This window comes from Coregonus lavaretus, assembly GCF_964263955.1.
Source record: "Coregonus lavaretus genome assembly, contig: HAP1_SCAFFOLD_1257, whole genome shotgun sequence".
Lineage (NCBI taxonomy): Eukaryota > Metazoa > Chordata > Actinopteri > Salmoniformes > Salmonidae > Coregonus > Coregonus lavaretus.
In genome coordinates, this window is record NW_028161821.1 from 31,970 (window position 1) to 50,600 (window position 18,631).

Consider the following 18,631-nt stretch of genomic DNA (forward strand, 5'->3'; position numbering starts at 1 on the left):
TGAGGCCTGGGCTTTGACTAGGCCATTCCAAGACATTTAAATGTTTCCCCTTAAATCACTCAAGTGTTGCTTTAGCAGTATGCTTAGGGTCATTGTCCTGCTGGAAGGTGAACCTGCGTCCCAGTCTCAAATCTCTGGAAGACTGAAACAGGTTTCCCTCAAGAATTTCCCTGTATTTAGAGCCATCCAGGCGCCTGACCAGTTTCCCAGTCGCTGCTGATGGGAAACATCCCCACAGCATGATGCTGCCACCACCATGCTTCACTGTGGGGATGGTGTTCTCAGGGTGATGAGAGGTGTTGGGTTTGCGCCAGACAATTGCGTTTACCTTGATGACCAAAAAGCTCAATTTTAGTCTCATCTGACCAGAGTACCTTCTTTCATATGTTTGGGGAGTCTCCCACATGGCTTTTGGCGAACACCAAACGTGTTTACTTATTTTTTTCATTAAGCAATGGCTTTTTTCTGGCCACCCTTCTGTAAAACCCAGCTCTGTGGAGTGTACGGCTTAAAGTGGTCCTATGGACAGATACTCCAATCTCCGCTGTGGAGCTTTGCAGCTCCTTCAGGGTTATCTTTGGTCTCTTTGTTGCCTATCTGATTAATGCCTTCCTTGCCTGGTCCGTGAGTTTTGGTGGGTGGCCCTCTCTTGGTAGGTTTGTTGTGGTGCCATATTCATTCATTTTTTAATCATGTATTTAATGGTGCTTCGTGGGATGTTCAAAGTTTCTGATATTTTTTTATAACCCAACCCTGATCTGTACTTCTCCACAAGTTTGTCCCTGACTTGTTTGGAGAACTCCTTAGTCTTCATGGTGCCGCTTGCTTGGTGGTGCCACTTGCTTAGTGGTGTTGCAGACTCTGGACCTTTCAGAACAGATCTATATATACTGAGATCATGTGACAGATCATGTGACACTTAGATTGCACAGAGATGTACTTTATTTAACTAATTATGTGACTTCTGAAGGTAATTGGTTGCATCAGATCTTATTTAGGGGCTTCATAGCAAAGGGGGTGACATTTATTTGGATACATCCATAACAATGTGCTAATGAGGCACTATTTCGCATGGCATAGAATGGTAGCCAACAAAATAGCTAACACATTCACTTCGTACCGAAGCTGGAAACACTGCAAACTAGCTGCTCTTTTTTCAATTTACATTTCTTTGTATATATCCATAAAAATTATGCCAGCTGATTCATGATTTCGACTGGCTGAGAAATGCTCAGTGCCTGTCTGTCTTGTCCCTAAACGTTAATTACTATAGGACAGCTGGAGATCGAATTTGAATGTTGAAACAATGTTGCAAATGTCGGAGAGACAGACAGCAATGTTTATACAAATCTCTGCTGTTGAAAACAAAATGTTAGTTTAAAAGAAATGTGAGATAATCTCTAGATGCTTTTATAGTGGAGATCAAGTTTATAAATTGCCTGGCTGGGTTGATGAGACAGTGGACTGTGCAGTCAGATGGAACAGAGTAAATAGGCATTTCAACATCATAGCTTTAGCCGGTGGTAACTTGTGGAATAGACACCGGCTGGAATGAGGTTTTAACCAATCAGCATTGGTAGAGAGAGAGAGAGAGAGAGAGAGAGAGAGAGAGAGAGAGAGAGAGAGAGAGAGAGAGAGAGAGAGAGAGAGAGAGAGAGAGAGAGAGAGAGAGAGAGAGAGAGAGAGAGAGAGAGTGTGTGATAAGTTCAGAGGTAGGTGGATGGTTGAGTATTAACCTGTAGAGTGGTAGTTTCCCTCAGTCTCTCTAGATGTGAATGCTGGTGGTGTGAAGAGGACATGGGGTCTGGTTGTCAGAGATGAGGTTTTAAATACGTTAAAACATGAATTAAACTATGAGTGAGAGATTTGAGAACATGTGATTGAGTGTTAACTTACCACCACACCATAGGTCCCAGAGTCTTCAGGATCTTGATGATAACGGTGAAGTCTCCATCTCCTCTGTCATCTATACTGTATCTCTCTCTCTCAATATAGTTATTGCTGTCCTCAGTTTGAACCAGAATATCTGAACCAGTGCAGGTGTCCTTGCAGAAGTCTTTTATGTTTTTCTGTGTGAATCTATGTGAGCATTTGATTTCCACCTGTCCTCCTTCAAGTCCAGTCATTGCCAAACCCTCTGACTCAACTGGACACAGAGCTGTCACATGAAAACATGAGAAATAGTCCAGTTCATATTAAAACCTGTCACCCCAACACTTCATCTTTCTAAATGTACTGTTACACACTATTTGTATGAATACATAAAACACACACTAAAGTACCTACAGTATGTCATAAAACTGTAATACAACTGAGTGAACTCACCTAACAGAAGGGTAACCATGGTGATGAAGACTTTCTCCATGCTGCTCTACCCCAACTCTCTCTCTCTCTCTTTCTCCCACTTTCTCCCCCTTCTTCTCTCTCTCTCTCTCTCTCTCTCTCTCTCTCTCTCTCTCTCTCTCTCTCTCTCTCTCTCTCTCTCTCTCTCTCTCTCTCTCTCTCTGTGGAGAACACTGAAAGTACTGGGGAGTGGCTTCCGTCTGGCCACTCTACCATAAAGGCCTGATTGGTGGAGGAATGGTTGTTCTTCCCGAAGGGTCTCCCGTCTCCACAGAGGAACTCTGGAGCGCTGTCAGAGTGACCATTGGGTTCTTGGTCACATCCCTGACCAAGGCCCTTCTCCCCCGATTGCTCAGTTTGGCCGGGCGGCCAGCTCTGGGAAGAGTCTTGGTGGTTCCAAACTTCTTCCATTTAAGAATGATGGAGGCCACTGTGTTCTTGGGGACCTTCAATGCTGCCGAAATGTTTTGGTACCCTTCCCCTGAGCTGTGCCCCGACACAATCCTGTCTCGGATCTCTACGGACAAGCTTGGTTTTTGCTCTGACATGCACGGTCAACTGTGGGACCAATCAATTGATTTTACAACAGGTGGACTCTAATCAAGTTGTAGAAACTTCTCAAGGATGGTCAATGGAAACAGGATGAACCTGAGCTTAATTTCGAGTCTCATAGCAAAGGGTCTGAATTCTTATGTAAATAAGGTATTTCTGTTTTTATTTTATTTTAATACATTAGCAAAAATATCTAAAAACCTGTTCTTGCTTTGTCATTATGGGGTATTATGTGTAGATTGATGAGGAATATTATTATTTTATTTTTTTTCATTTTAGAAGAAGGCTAACGTAACAAAATTTAGAAAAAGTCAATATATTTTATACAATGTTTATTAACTAGTGACGACCATGAGAGAGTGTTGAATTTGGTCAACATAAACAGATTTATATTACACCAAAAAACACAATATAATAGTACAGGGTAACAATAATAATAATAATAATAATAATAATAATAATAATAATAATAATCAACTGGGTGATTATCACTAGAAGTCTCAGTCAGAGACAGTATAACTCTTCTCCCAGTAATACCAGAGACAGTATAACTCTTCTCCCAGTAATACTAGTATAAGTCTCAGTCAGAAAGAGACAGTATATATCTTCTCCCAGTAATACTAGTAGAGGTGTCAGCCAGAGACAGTATAACTCTTATCCCAGTAATACCAGTGGAAGTCTCAGTCAGAGACAGTATAACTTCAGTATAAAATATTAAAATGTAAATAGTTGTTTTTATTTGTCTTCTGTTTGTCTTCTTTGAAAGTGATGAAGATGATGCAGATGGTGATGATGACCAATTCAGTAACTGGGTGTTCAATTATATAGGTTGAGACACACTAACCATTTCCTTGAAATAGCCCACGTGTCCTGCGTGTTTTCTGAACGGATCTCATGCTGCAAGTCTGTGGTCGCGTTATGAAACATTTTCAAACTGTCTGTTCAGTTTAAAACCACAAGAGAACACCATAGAAGATTCTGAGAGGGAAGAATGGGCGGGTCAAGTAAAATGTCCACTTCTATTTCAGCACTAAAGTACTGTCTATGTTGTATCAAGAAATACAAACATCCTAAGAAATAGCCGGTTGTTCCACATTTATTTTCAACTTGATATCAGAACAACATTTATGTCAACATGAAGATTTTTTATATTTTACAAAAAAGTCAAACTTTCAACATAGGCCAGAAATACAGTATTTCATAATGTCAATGTCACTTACATGTTGGGCACACCACATTATATACAGAATATTTATATACATATTTATTTCTTATATATGTTATACTAATGTAAAATAAAGTTACATGATAGAGAAGTGAATAACCAAAAGAAGTCTCCCAGTCTAATCCAGAAGTCTCCCAGTCTAGTCCAGAAGTCTCCCAGTCTGGTCCAGAAGTCTCCCAGTCTAGTCCAGAAGTCTCCCAGTCTGGTCCAGAAGTCTCCCAGTCTGGTCCAGAAATCTCCCAGTCTAGTCCAGAAGTCTCCCAGTCTGGTCCAGAAGTCTCCCATTCTGGTCCATAAGTCGATTATTAATGAATTCATTAGATTGTCTGATATCACAGTTGGGAGAAAAGACTTCAAACTACACTGTAAAAAAAATAGGCCAGTTACCTTTAAGTTACTGTAAAAAAAAAGTACAGTATATTATTGTAAATGCAACAGAAACTTTGGTTTGTAATGTACTGTTAAACCTGAGTTTCTTTGGAATTTACAATAACATACTGTACTTTTTTAAAGTAATGTGTTTGGTTGCAGTACGTTTCCGTAAAAACAACAGGATTCTTTTTACAGTGTACTTGCTAGCATCTAGTAAGTGAGTATCTTAAGTAGACTCAGCGATATGAAGTAGATGCATAAAGTAAACAGCATAGTGGGTCATTTTCCGCAACAACTAAGAACGTTGAAATGCGAGGGTAGACTTCTCTGATGTTTTGGTCACAGACCTACCACACTGTGACAGGATGAAGCGAACCTGTGCACATGCGCATGTACCTGTGTGAGAGCGAAGTCTTGCATGTTGCCCATCGCAATATCTGTGGTGCTGCTCGTGGCAATGTCATTTTTCTGAGTTTTCATATACATGTTCACCGGTGATATTGGATGGTAAAAAGTACCAACATTGAAGCCTATATTACAGCAGGTGGCAACATAGGCAGACTTTGTCTTGTTTGGCTGGGGTGTTCACGGGCGCAGGGGAAAACAAAGTATGCCTATGGGAGGCAATAGAAACACTTCCACTTCAAAAGCCGCAAATTAGTCCCTAAATCCAATCTTTGTTTGCAGTTCTAGGTTTTGGTAAATTGAATCTTGGTTTGCAGTCTTCTGGTTCATGGTTTGGTAAGTTGAATCTTGGGTTGTTGCAGTGTTGGGGTTCAGGCTTTGGTAAATTGAATCTTGTTTGCAGTGTTGGGGTTCAGGGTTTGGTAGACAGCATCATCGTTTTTGATATGAACCATGGTGTCTGTAGCAGGGTCATTCTCATAGTCCTGGTTCCCCTGAAAAGTTGCAACAACATTAGGCCATAATCGGTACCATCAGACAGTGGTGTTATGTCCATAGTCCTTATTTGGGGAAATATGAACGTGCTTTATTCTGTATTCATGTTGTATAAATACATTTGATGAATTGTTACAGGTGATGATCTGAATGGTTAGGTTAAATCTGTTAATCTGTTAGCTCAGCAGACACCCCGATGACCAACCACCCCGTCCTAACCTTTAACCCCTCACCTCCTCACTGTTTCCTGGGTGGGTGTTTGTTCTGCTAGAGGTCTGTCTGCTGGAGGAGACCAGCCCTGTGGAACACACAACATCTTAAATAGAGTACACACTTGTAATGTTTTGTGTGTGTGTGGGCGTGTGTGCGTGTGTGTCTGAAACATACCTTGCACCTTGTTACATTTCCATCTGTAGACTGTGAACAGGATGACAGTTAACACCAACACAGTTAGACACACAGACACCATGATCACTACAAACTCCATTGGGATTGATGGTGATGTGGATGATGACGGGGAGACAGATGACGGTCCAGGGTAATTGGAGGTCCCTGGGGTGGATGAAGAGGTGGGTGAGGTTGGTGGTGCGGATGGTGGTGCAGGAGACCTGGATATCACTGAGGTGAAAACATCATGTACAGTGGGGGGAAAAAAGTATTTAGTCAGCCACCAATTGTGCAAGTTCTCCCACTTAAAAAGATGAGAGAGGCCTGTAATTTTCATCATAGGTACTGTAGTGTATTAAGAATTATGACTTTGCTAATGTTTTTAAGTGGAACCTGAGAGGATGTTTATTCAGTTTCAGAGGGAGCCGTTTTAGGGTGACACCCCATAGAACAGACAGAGTCTGTGTGTTGTAGACAGGGGATTGGACAATATGGGGAACCCCCCATATTTTGGGAAAGATTATAAGTACTGGGTTTGAACAAAGAACATTAGAGCAGCAGACATATTCTTTTCGGACACTGCTCTCCGGATGCTCTAGACATCTGTAAACTTATGCTGAAATCTTGTGATATGAATAAAACTTATGATCAAAGTTCAGTATAAGCGGACTCCTTTGTTTAACAGCATAATTAGCAACATTGACTCGACACTACAGTACACGTCAACTATGACAGACAAATAGAGATTTTTTTTTCTCCAGAAAATCACATTGTAGGATTTTTAATGAATTTATTTTCAAATTATGGTGGAAAATAAGTATTTGGTCACCTACAAACAAGCAAGATTTCTGGCTCTCACAGACCTGTAACTTCTTATTTAAGAGGCTCCTCTGTCCTCCACTCGTTACCTGTATTAATGGCACCTGTTTGAACTTGTTATCAGTATAAAAGACACCTGTCCACAACCTCAAACAGCCACACTCCAAACTCCACTATGGCCAAGACCAAAGAGCTGTCAAAGGACACCAGAAACAAAATTGTAGACCTGCACCAGGCTGGGAAGACTGAATCTGCAATAGGTAAGCAGCTTGGTTTGAAGAAATCAACTGTGGGAGCAATTATTAGGAAATGGAAGACATACAAGACCACTGATAATCTCCCTCGATCTGGGGCTCCACTTGGCTCCATTTGGATGATCCAGAAGAGGATTGGGAGAATGTCATATGGTCAGATGAAACCAAAATAGAACTTTTTGGTAAAAACTCAACTCGTCGTGTTTGGAGGACAAAGAATGCTGAGTTGCATCCAAAGAACACCATACCTACTGTGAAGCATGGGGGTGGAAACATCATGCTCTGGGGCTGTTTTTCTGCAAAGGGACCAGGACGACTGATCCGTGTAAAGGAAAGAATGAATGGGGCCATGTATCGTGAGATTTTGAGTGAAAACCTCCTTCCATCAGCAAGGGCATTGAAGATGAAACGTGGCTGGGTCTTTCAGCATGACAATGATCCCAAACACACCGCCCGGGCAACGAAGGAGTGGCTTCGTAAGAAGCATTTCAAGGTCCTGGAGTGGCCTAGCCAGTCTCCAGATCTCAACCCCATAGAAAATCTTTGGAGGGAGTTGAAAGTCTGTGTTGCCCAGCAACAGCCCCAAAACATCACCGCTCTAGAGGAGATCTGCATGGAGGAATGGGCCAAAATACCAGCAACAGTGTGTGAAAACCTTGTGAAGACTTACAGAAAACGTTTGACCTGTGTCATTGCCAACAAAGGGTATATAACAAAGTATTGAGAAACTTTTGCTATTGACCAAATACTTATTTTCCACCATAATTTGCAAATAAATTCATTAAAAATCCTACAATGTGATTTCTGATTGATTGGACATGATTTGGAATGGCACACACCTGTCTATATAAGGTCCCACAATTGACAGGCCATGAGGTCGAAGGAATGATGGACTCCATCATTCTTAAACGGAAGAAGTTTGGAACCACCAAGACTCTTCCTAGAGCTGGCCGCCTGGCCAATATGAGCAGTCGGGGGAGGAGGGCCTTGGTCAGGGAGGTGACCAAGAACCCAATGGTCACTCTGACAGTGCTCCAGAGTTCCTCTGTGGAGATGGGAGACCCTTCCAGAAGAACAACAATCTCTGTAAGCACTCCACCAATCAGGCCTTTGTGGTAGAGTGGCCAGACGGAAGCCCCTAATCAGTAAAAGGCACATGACAGCCCGCTTGGAGTTTGCCAAAAGGCACCTAAAGGACTCTCAGACCATGAGAAACAAGATTCTCTGGTCTGAGAAAACCAAGATTGAATTCTTTGGCCTGAATGCCAAGCGTCATGTCTGGAGGAAACCTGGTACCATGTTTACGGTGAAGCATGGTGGTGGCAGCATCATGCTGTGGGGATGTATTTCAGTGGCAGGGACTGGGAGACTAGTCAGGATCGAGGGAAAGATGAACGGAGCAAAGTACAGAGATATCCTTGATGAAAACCTCCTCCAGAGCGCTCAGGACCTCAGACTGGGTCGAAGGTTCACCTTCCAACAGGACAACGACCCTAAGCACACAGCCAAGACAACGCAGGAGTGGCTTCGGGACAAGTCTCTGAATGTCCTTGAGTGGTCCAGCCAGATCCTGGACTTCAACCCGATCAAACATCTCTAGAGAGACCTGAAAATAGCTGTGCAGCGATGCTCCCCATCCAACCTGACAGAGCTTGAGAGGATCTGCAGAGAAGAATGTGAGAAACTCCCCCAATACAGGTGTGCCAAGCTTGTAGCGTCATACCAAAGAATACTTGAGGCTGTAATTGCTGCCAAAGGTGCTTCAACAAAGTACTGAGTAAAGGGTCTGAATACTTATGTAAATGTCATATATCCTTTATTTTTTTGTCTTAGTCATTATGGGGTGTTGCGTGTAGCTTGATGAGGATTAAAAACAATTTAATCCATTTTAGAATAAGGCTGTAACGTAACTAAATGTTTAAAAAGTGTACCCTGTATTAACTGGTATCTGGATGCTGTGCAGCTTAGAATGCAGATGTACTGTCTCAATCTATGTCTAGAGCAGTGTATCTTAATCCTGGTCCTGGGGACCCAAAGGGGTGATCATTTAGTTTTAGCCTCAGCACTACACACCTGATCCCACTAATAAAGGTTTTGTGTGTAGTGCCAGGGTCCAATAATGAGTACCACTGGTTTAGAGGTTACCTGTTGTTATGACTACCGTTGTCCTGCTGACTATGACAGGGGGGCGGAGACTGGACCTAGTGATGTCAGGCTGAATAGACTGATGTAAGACTGCATTGTTGAACAGGGAACAGGAAGTGATGTGTGTAATAGCCACAGTGTGACACTGAGTAATAGACAACATTCTGCTCCTTAATAAGAATGATGTGCAGCTAAATACTAATACTGAATATTACTGTTTCTCTTCAGTACTAATACTATTAACAATGTGTGGTATACTAAAGACAATAGAGTTCTAGTACTGAAGAGAAACAAGATGGTGAAAATAAATTCCTCTGTAAATACAACACCATGAAACACGTACCATCCAGGACTGTGAGAAGCAATTCCTGAGACGGGTCTACGAATAATCTGTTCACTCCACACCAGTAGGTCCCAGAGTCTGACATCTTCAGGTTCTTGATGGTAACAGTGAAGTCTCCATCTCCTATGTCATCTATACTGTATCTCCCTCTCTCAATATAGTTATTGCTGTCAGTTTGAACCAGAATATCTGAACTAGTGCAGCTGTCCTTGCAGAAGTATTTTTTGTTGCTCTGTGCAAATATATGTGAGCATTTGATTTCCACCTGTCCTCCTACAAGTCCAGTCACTGCCAAACCCTCTGACTCAGCTGGACACAGAGCTGTCACATGAAAACATGAGAAATAGTCCAGTTCATATTAAAACCTTTCACCCGAACCCTTCATCTTCATTAATGTACTGTTACACACTATGTTCTATCATGAATACATAAAACACACACTAGAGTACCTACAGTATGTAATACAACTGTAATACAACTGTAATACAACTGAGTGAACTCACCTAACAGAAGGGTAACCGTGGTGATGAATTATTTCTCCATGCTGTTCTACCCCAACTCTCTCTCTCTTTCTCCCACTTTCTCCCCCTTCTTCTCTCTCTCTCTCTCTCTCTCTCTCTCTCTCTCTCTCTCTCTCTCTCTCTCTCTCTCTCTCTCTCTCTCTCTCTCACACACACACATACATTCTGACTTACTCTCTCTCTCTGCCTCTCTCACCCTCCTTGCCCTCCCTACCATACCTCCTTGCCCACCCTACCATACCTCATTGCCCTCCCTACCATACCTCCTTGCCCACCCTACCATACCTCCTTGCCCTCCCTACCATACGTCCTTGCCCACCCTACCATACCTCCTTGCTCACCCTACCATACCTCCTTGCCCACCCTACCATACCTCCTTGCCCTCCCTACCATACGTCCTTGCCCACCCTACCATACCTCCTTGCCCACCCTACCATACCTCCTTGCCCACCCTACCATACCTCCTTGCCCGTCCAAATTAAATATTGAAATATTGATCATTTATTTGACTGAGACGCGCGCCGATAGAAGGACGCATCAATCTCAGATAGAGCATCCGAGTGAAACAGCGCCCCTCTGTCTCTATATGTGTAGACCATGTATCTAATGCTGTCTGGTCATAAAGAGTATGGCATGTCATACTATTTCTGTCCAGACAGCATCAGATACATGGACTACATATAGTAAGAAAGAGGGTCGCTGTTTCGCTGACTAGGATGCTTTCTCTGGTGAGAGAGTTTCAGTAGAGAGGAAGAGGCGAAGCGACAGGGCTCACTCTCTCCAGAATCTGTCCAAAATAAGCCCAATGCGTTTCTATGGGCAGAATAAGCAGACCTAAGCTTGTCGCCTGCTTTCCCTCCATTGGGACAACATTGTTAGGGTGGAGACATGATTATCTCCTCATTATATACAGATCTCTGGTTTCAGCCACTTCCGAATTAGGAAGGAAAGTTGGATGCACAGTGCACTGTCCGGATGCTGCCTCCCCCTAAAGTAAATTGATGTTTTGCCAAAATTATATAATTACTCCTGTCTAAGTAAAATCCTTCAAAATACTTTACCAGAGAGCTTGACTTAGCCACAGAGGACCATTAGCTACTATTTGGGAAGCCAGCAATTTGGGCATCTCCAATAGGCTATCTCTGAGTTCCATGTGCTAATTTCTTTAGCCGCCAATGGATCACGGTGTATCAATGTGTCCACATGGCAAAGGCTGGTGCTCTTTCATTAGTTTCATTCCACCAAAATATGCATATAAAAACAATCATAACTTGCTTGCAGATAGGTAGAAATTGTAGGATAAATTGTAAGCTTCCCCAAACTTGAAAGTCATGAGCTGCCTATGGTTTTTATTACAGCACCATTAACAACATGTGTGGACGTCCCGGGAAAAACACGCGCCAGCCTATAGAAATCAAATGGCTGTCCAACTGATTCGTTCTGGAGCCGGACCTGCACGTCACTTCATCAATCTAACACACTAACAGCGCCCCCTATTAGCTCATTGAAGTTACTGCGTTACAGACATGATTTGTGGAGAATAGAATAGAATAGCAGAGGAGATTTTCAAGAAGTTTTATTAGTTTGGTTTATATGACTTTAACTTTGATTCATATTTTGACTCTGCTATAAACAGTGACCTAATTGGTGGACAACTTTTGATTCTGCTATAAACAGTGATCTATACTGAACAAAAATATAAACGCAACATGCAACAATTTCAAAGAGTTACAGTTCATATAAGGAAATCAGTGAATTGAAATAAATTCATTAGGCCCTAATCTATGGATTTCACATGCTTATCTATGGACAAGGCTCAACAATATCCTAGACCTCTATTAGACAGGGTTAGGATTAAAACACAGGCTCAACAATATCCTAGACCTCTATTAGACAGGGTTAGGATTAAAACACAGGCTCAACAATATCCTAGACCTCTATTAGACAGGGTTAGGATTAAAACACAGGCTCAACAATATCCTAGACCTCTATTAGACAGGGTTAGGATTATAACACAGGCTCAACAATATCCTAGACCTCTATTAGACAGGGTTAGGATTAAAACACAGGCTTAACAATATCCTAGACCTCTATTAGACAGGGTTAGGATTAAAACACAGGCTCAACAATATCCTAGACCTCTATTAGACAGGGTTAGGATTAAAACACAGGCTCAACAATATCCTAGACCTCTATTAGACAGGGTTAGGATTAAAACACAGGCTCAACAATATCCTAGACCTCTATTAGACAGGGTTATGATTAACTATGTCATACTCTATGAATGGTTTATAAACATTCATAGTGTGTTGTGTAACATTTGACAATTCACCCTACAGTGGGAGTTGTTATGTCAATGTTACACCATTCGTAGAGCATGACATACGGTTATAGATGATTTGTGAAGCATTTATGTAGTGCTTATGAAGCCTTTATGTAGTGATTCGGAAGCATTTATATGTGCTATATAAATCCTTTATTAGTGGTACTTTGTTTAAAGAGGGACAGGATTAACCAATGAAACACAGAGATAAAGTGCCTACCTGGTGTAACGATTAGTTACCGGAGTGTAACTCCAGTTCTATGAGTGGAGCTCCGCCCCATAGGGGAGCTCTGCTCCTATTGGTTTACCCACTGCCCTAAGGCAGCATCAGCCTGAGACAAAATTATGCACACACCTGCAGCCAATAGGAGTACAGGTGTCCCTATAAGAGGGGATGCCTCCCCTCAATCAGCCTCCCGAGATATTTATCTTCAGCGAGACTAGAGAGGGTCGGCAGGGCCTTAAGTCCTATGGGGCTCCGCTCCACTCATAGAACTGGAGTTACACTCCGGTAACTAATCGTTCTATATCGTGGAGCTCCGCCCCATAGGGGAGCTCTGCTCCTATTGGTTTAAGGCGGAGCGTAGCGGTCCAAAATGTACTCCCTGCCGAGCCCAACACTTCCCATCAAAATGAAAAGGTCAAGCCTAGCAATGGCTGCAACCAATTCCCGCAGTACTGTAACCACTGTACCCATACAGGCGTCACAATATACTGCGTCATCGGTTAAAGACCCGCCCCACCTAGTCCAATGGCAACACCAATGACTAGTGGGCAGATCACCAGAATAGAAGCCATACTAATCTGAACTAGCAGATAGATGGTGCCTCAATATCCTGTGAAAATACTACCGACCACTAATGGAATGACACAAAGTGTCACTCTACATTGTGTACACAGTAGGCCGCCTCACTCAATCAATGGAACCCCAGAGATTAGTGGGCAGATACCAGAACATGACTCATACTAATCTGGACAAGCAGATAGATGACTTCACATTCTGTCAAATTGTCATGACCGGTCTAATAGCATCGTAACCAAGTTACTACTATTATCACCCATCATTCCGCCTCACTCCAGTGAATCACTGGTGGGCAGATCAATACATGCCCTCTACTGTACTGAACCTGTCAGTCAGGAGTCATGCAAAAAATATGTCCTTCTATCAGAAGCGGACCTGATGGAAACCTGTCTCCACAGTCCTGCTTTCCTCTCCTTCTAGCTAATGGTCTCCCCTCAGCTACACTGAGTACAGACCGAGCCAAAGAGTTAGAAGACATATCCAAGAGATAGAAACGGATAAATGGAGACGGCGTTGACCATGACGCCGCTCTACAGATATCGTCTACCCCTGTTCCTCTGAAAAGGGCAGTAGAAGCTGGCACTCCACGAGTGGAGTGAGCTCTGATACCCTGAGGCAATTGTCGCCCCGCTGCCTCATAAGCTGTCTCAATGCCTTCACAAAGCCAATGAGACAAGCGCTGTTTTGAAAGTGGTCTACCTAGTGCAGCCGCACCGTGACACACAAACAGCTGAGGCGATGACCTAATCGCTGCTGTGCGCTCAATGTAACACGCCAAAGCGCGCACTGGGCACAAGCAATGAAGCCTTTCCTCACTCCTCTCCCTATGAGGAGGGGGAGAAAAAGCCCACAACTCCACGGTCTGTGACCTATATGAGCTCTTAATAACCTTCGGCACAAAAGCCGGGTTAGGACGTAACACCGCTCTGCTCAGATCGCCATTAATGGCAAGGCAGTCGGGTCTCGTCGAAAGAGCACACAAATCACTGACACGCTTAGCAGTAGTCAAAGCGAGCAACAGTGCCGTCTTCATAGACAGCATCTTGAGGGGTATTTGATTCAATGGCTCAAACGGCGACTTACATAGCGCCTCGAGTACCAAAGCCAAATCCCACTGGGGCAGCGTGGCTCTAGGCGTTGGCCTAAGCCGCCGCGTTCCCAATAAGAAACGTTTCACTAGAGGGTGGCTGAAAACATTCGTTCTGCCAAACCCCTCGTGACCAGCTGAAATCGCCACTGCAAACACCTTAATGGTGGCGGGCGATCTCTGCTTATCAAACATAAACTGTAGGAAAGAGAGCACACTCTCAACCTGACAGCTCATGGGGTCCACACCTTGTGTGATACACCATCGTGAAAAAACGTTCCATCTGCTGGCATACATCCTAGAAGTGGAACTGGCCCGTGCACCCTGTATGGTTCTGATCACTGCATCAGACAACCCACGGCGTCTCAGCCTGTCCCTCTCAGGAACCAAGCCTTCAGTGGTTGGCCGATTATGGGCAACTGCCCCATCGAGCCTCCCGCCTAAGTCAACGCGTCCCGTCGATGTGGAATTGGCCAAGGTGGCGCAATCAACATCTGACTCATCTCCGCAAACCATGGAGCCCCTGGTCGATCGGGGGCTATCAATATCATTGACAGCCCTCCTGATCTCACCCTGGCTAGCAGTGGGAGAATGCAAGACAGCGGAGGGAATGCATACAGAAGAACTCTCGGCCACGGGTGGTGCGCGAATGCGTCTCTGCCCAGTGGTGGTTCGTCCTGTTCCCTCAGAGAGAACCATAGGGGACATTGCGCGTTCACACGTGACGCGAATAGATCCACCTCGGCTCTCCCGAACTGTTCCCAAATTTGGAGAACAATGTCCGGATGCAGACACCACTCGTCGTCTCGAGGACCCCCTCTTGACATGAGGTCTTCTCCTACGTTCTTCGTCCTACGTTCCCAGATAGACAATCTGATGACTGGGCCAGGGCGCGCTCTTTTTCCAATTCACAGCGAACCCCAGACGTGTGAGATGAATCACTGTCTGTGTCGTGTGAGTGAACGCCAGCTCTGCTGACGGGGCGAGAACCAGTAGGTCGTCTAGGCAGGCTAATAGCCTTATCCCCTGATGCCGCAACGGTTCCAATGCCGCCTCCACACATTTGGGAAACGTTCGAGGTGCCAGGGCGTACCCGAATGGCATCCTCGTGAACTCGTACGCCACCCCTTGAAAGGCGAATCGCAGAAACTTCCTGTGACGCGATTGTATCGGCACATGAAAGTACGCGTCCTTTAGGTCTATGCTTGTACAAAAGTCTCCCTTCTGGACACATTCCAGTAGACGTTTTGTCTTCAGCATTCGGAAGGGCCGTTTGGTTACGCTCTCGTTGAGAGTGCGTGAATCCAATATCGGCCTCACTCCCCCCGTCTTTTTGGGCACTAGGAAATAAGGCGAATATAGCCCCTTGTTCCTTTGCTCCTGGGGAACTACTGTGACCGCCTCCTTCGCCAAAAATTCCGTAATCTCTGACATCAGAGCGGCCACTTTTTCTGGCGTTTTCATCACCGTCTCCACCACTCCCCTGAATGGGGGTGGGGTCCGATGGAATTGGAGGGCATAACCCTTCTGCAACGTCTGTTCTAGCCAGCGTGAGAGGGTACAGCTTCGTTGCCACTGCCAGCAATGCAGAGAAAGCGGGCGCGCGCAAAGCTGTGGTACATTCAGTAGGAAGGACCTGTATTCCTCTATGGCCCTTGCCGCCGCTATTCCCCAGCACTGAGGTGGTGGAACAGCCCGAGGCGGGCCCCCCTCGAAAGGGAGAGGAAATATCAGCACGTTCTGAGAGAATCGGGGGCCCTAATACGTTGGTTACGTCTGTAACTCTAGTATTCCGGCCCTCCGTGAACGTAGCACGGGTTTGAACTGCGCTGACTAAGGTGTCAACCTGAGACAGAGCGCCGTCCCCGGATAGCAATTGCGTCATCATGCCATTGTCTGGCCGAGACTGCTGCCTGCCATGAGAACCATCCACTACAGTACTCCTAAGAGTCTTCAAAGTGCGGTCTCTAACTGGTACCACAAGGTGGCGCCATGATACCTCTTTTTCACTAGTCACATGAGTCTGCTCAACTGCTCACTCTAGGTGGGCTGAGAGTAGTGGGTATCATTGCGTTCTGTGTTAAACGGGGGCGCTGATACGTTGGTTACGCCTCTAACTCTAGTGTTCCGGCCCTCCTTGAACGCAGTATGAGTCTGTACTACGCTGACTAAGGCATTAGCCTGAGACAGAGCGACATCCCCATATGTAGATCGCGTCATCATGTCATACTCTGACCGAGACTGCAATCTGTCATGAGAGACTTTCTCTACAGAGCTCCTAGGAGTCTGTGACATGAGGTCTCTCCTCGGTAACATAGGGCTGTGCCCTGATACCTTCCTCACATTCGCCTCCTGTGTATGCTCCGTTACACACCTCTGGTGAGTCGGGCTACATACAGAGTGGTGAGAATCAATACGTTCTGTGGTGAGTGGGGGCGCCAATACGTTAGTTACTTCCGTAACTCTAGTATTCCGGCCCTCCGTGAACGCAGCACGGGTCTGAACTGCGCTGACTGAGGCATTAGCCTGAGACAAAGCGTCATTCCCAACTAGCGGCTGCGTCTTCATGTCATATTCTGACTGAGACTGTAGCCTGCTATGTGAGACCTTCACTACAGTGCTCCTAGGAGTCTGTAGTGTGAGATTTTTATGAGGTGAGCTAAGGCTGCGTCTTGCTACCTTTTTCTCTCTCCTCTCTTGTGTGTGCTCAGCTACACACCCTAGGTGGGTTGAGCTACACTCAGAGTGATGGGAGAGAAACATAGGGCGTGAAGTACTCTGAACGTTCTCCAACGTGTCATGGAAAAAGGGCTCTCTTGTGACAATGTCAGTGGGAGCCAACTCTTTATTAAACACATGAAAACAAACATTTCCCTCCAAGCCCCGAACAGAAGGGTGGGGGGGAACAGTGGGCTCAGTCGCGTCCCACGACGAGCCATCTCCCATTCTCTCCCCCTCGTCCCGTCATTGTCTTCGCCTCTTCTGCGTCCCCTTAGGGTGATGCCAGGGCGACTTGACGACAACCTCTCTCGCTGGCGGAATCGTCGTGACCACGGGTGCTGCTGGGGGGGCGGGGCCCGCTCTCCTGCTGCTAGTGGCCGACGTCTGACGCCTGACACGCCGCCTCACCGTAGAAGATCTACCGGGGGCGTTCGAGGTGGACGGTTTTGCTGGCGTATGGCTGGATCTTACTGCCAATGGCAGGTGTCGAGCCAGCTGCTTCCTGTCTTCGTCTAACTTCTTAAAACGCTCCGTCGCCTCTTTGACAGCGACTCCAAAGAGCCCGTCGTCAGAGAGGGGGGCGTTGAGCTCGGTCAGTCTCCTTCATGGCAGTCAATGACAGCCAGAGGTGACGTTCAATAACCACCGAAGTGGCCATGGACCTTCCCGCGCAGATAGCAGACGCCTGTGTCAGATGGAGAATAGCGCCAGAAATCCTGGATGCCTCTTCCACCTCCTCACTCGTTAACTCAGACCTTCCCGTCGTTAAACGGGATAGGGAGGCCGCGAGGAGGGCAATGTTGTTTGCTGCTGACACAGCCTGGGCTCCCAACGTAAAGGACTTCTCTGCAAGCTGTGCTGTGAGCCTGTCCTTTTGGGTTGGTAGAGTGGCTTTCTTGGAGGCCGCCCAGGGACTTAAACCTGGCACTAGATACGCCGCCATGGCGCTCTCGAGCCTAGGGATTCCACTGGCAGCCCTCTCTCGTCCTTCCACTCTTGTGAATGGGCAGTACATCTTGGCCGGCGAACGCGCCGCCAAGGGTGCCTCCCATGAGCCCTCGACATATTTGCTGAGAGAAGGCATAGCCGGAGCCAATGGCTCAGCTGCCTTCCTCGGCCGAGAATAGGGTCCGCCCTCCATCATATCCACCTCCGCGGGGGGGGGGGGGGGGGGATGGGGGGCAGCGCTATCTCCAGTCGTTTGGCCGCCCGCTCAATGAGCCCAGGGAAGTCTGAGCACAGAGAGGCCGCTGCGAAGGACAGGGCTACTGACGTGTCAGAGCCCGTGTCGTCATCGCCCAAGGAGCCATAAGACCTCTCGCTTTCCAATGGAAAGGGGGTCTTAAAAGTTTGAGTGTGAGGGTCGGACTGTTCCATGGGAATATCCATCTCCTCTCCTCCCTCCTTGTCATCCTCTGATTCAGCACCGTCTGACGACGCCTCTGAAGCAGAGGCTAGTATAGACAGTAGGTCCTCTAAGGGAATATCCTCCCTAAAGAACGCCCAACGCTGCTTCCTCTCCTTCATAGGAAGGAGGGCTCAGGAGGCGCAATTAGGGGGAACGCCGGTTCCGTCTTTGGCGTGCTGCGCACCCAAACACACGAAACACAAGTCGTGGGGGTCCGTAGTCGCCATAGAGGAACAACGGCATTGAGCTCTGAAAATAGCTTTTGGGGGTGGAAAATCTCCTGGTGCGCTCATTTAGGACGACGTCGATGAACTGGAAAATCGACGGCGTATCTTCGTCCTGAGTCTTCTTCTTCGTCTCTTCTTGGCTCTTCAGTCTAGTCCAGTCGCTGAAGATAAATATCTCGGGAGGCTGATTGAGGGGAGGCAT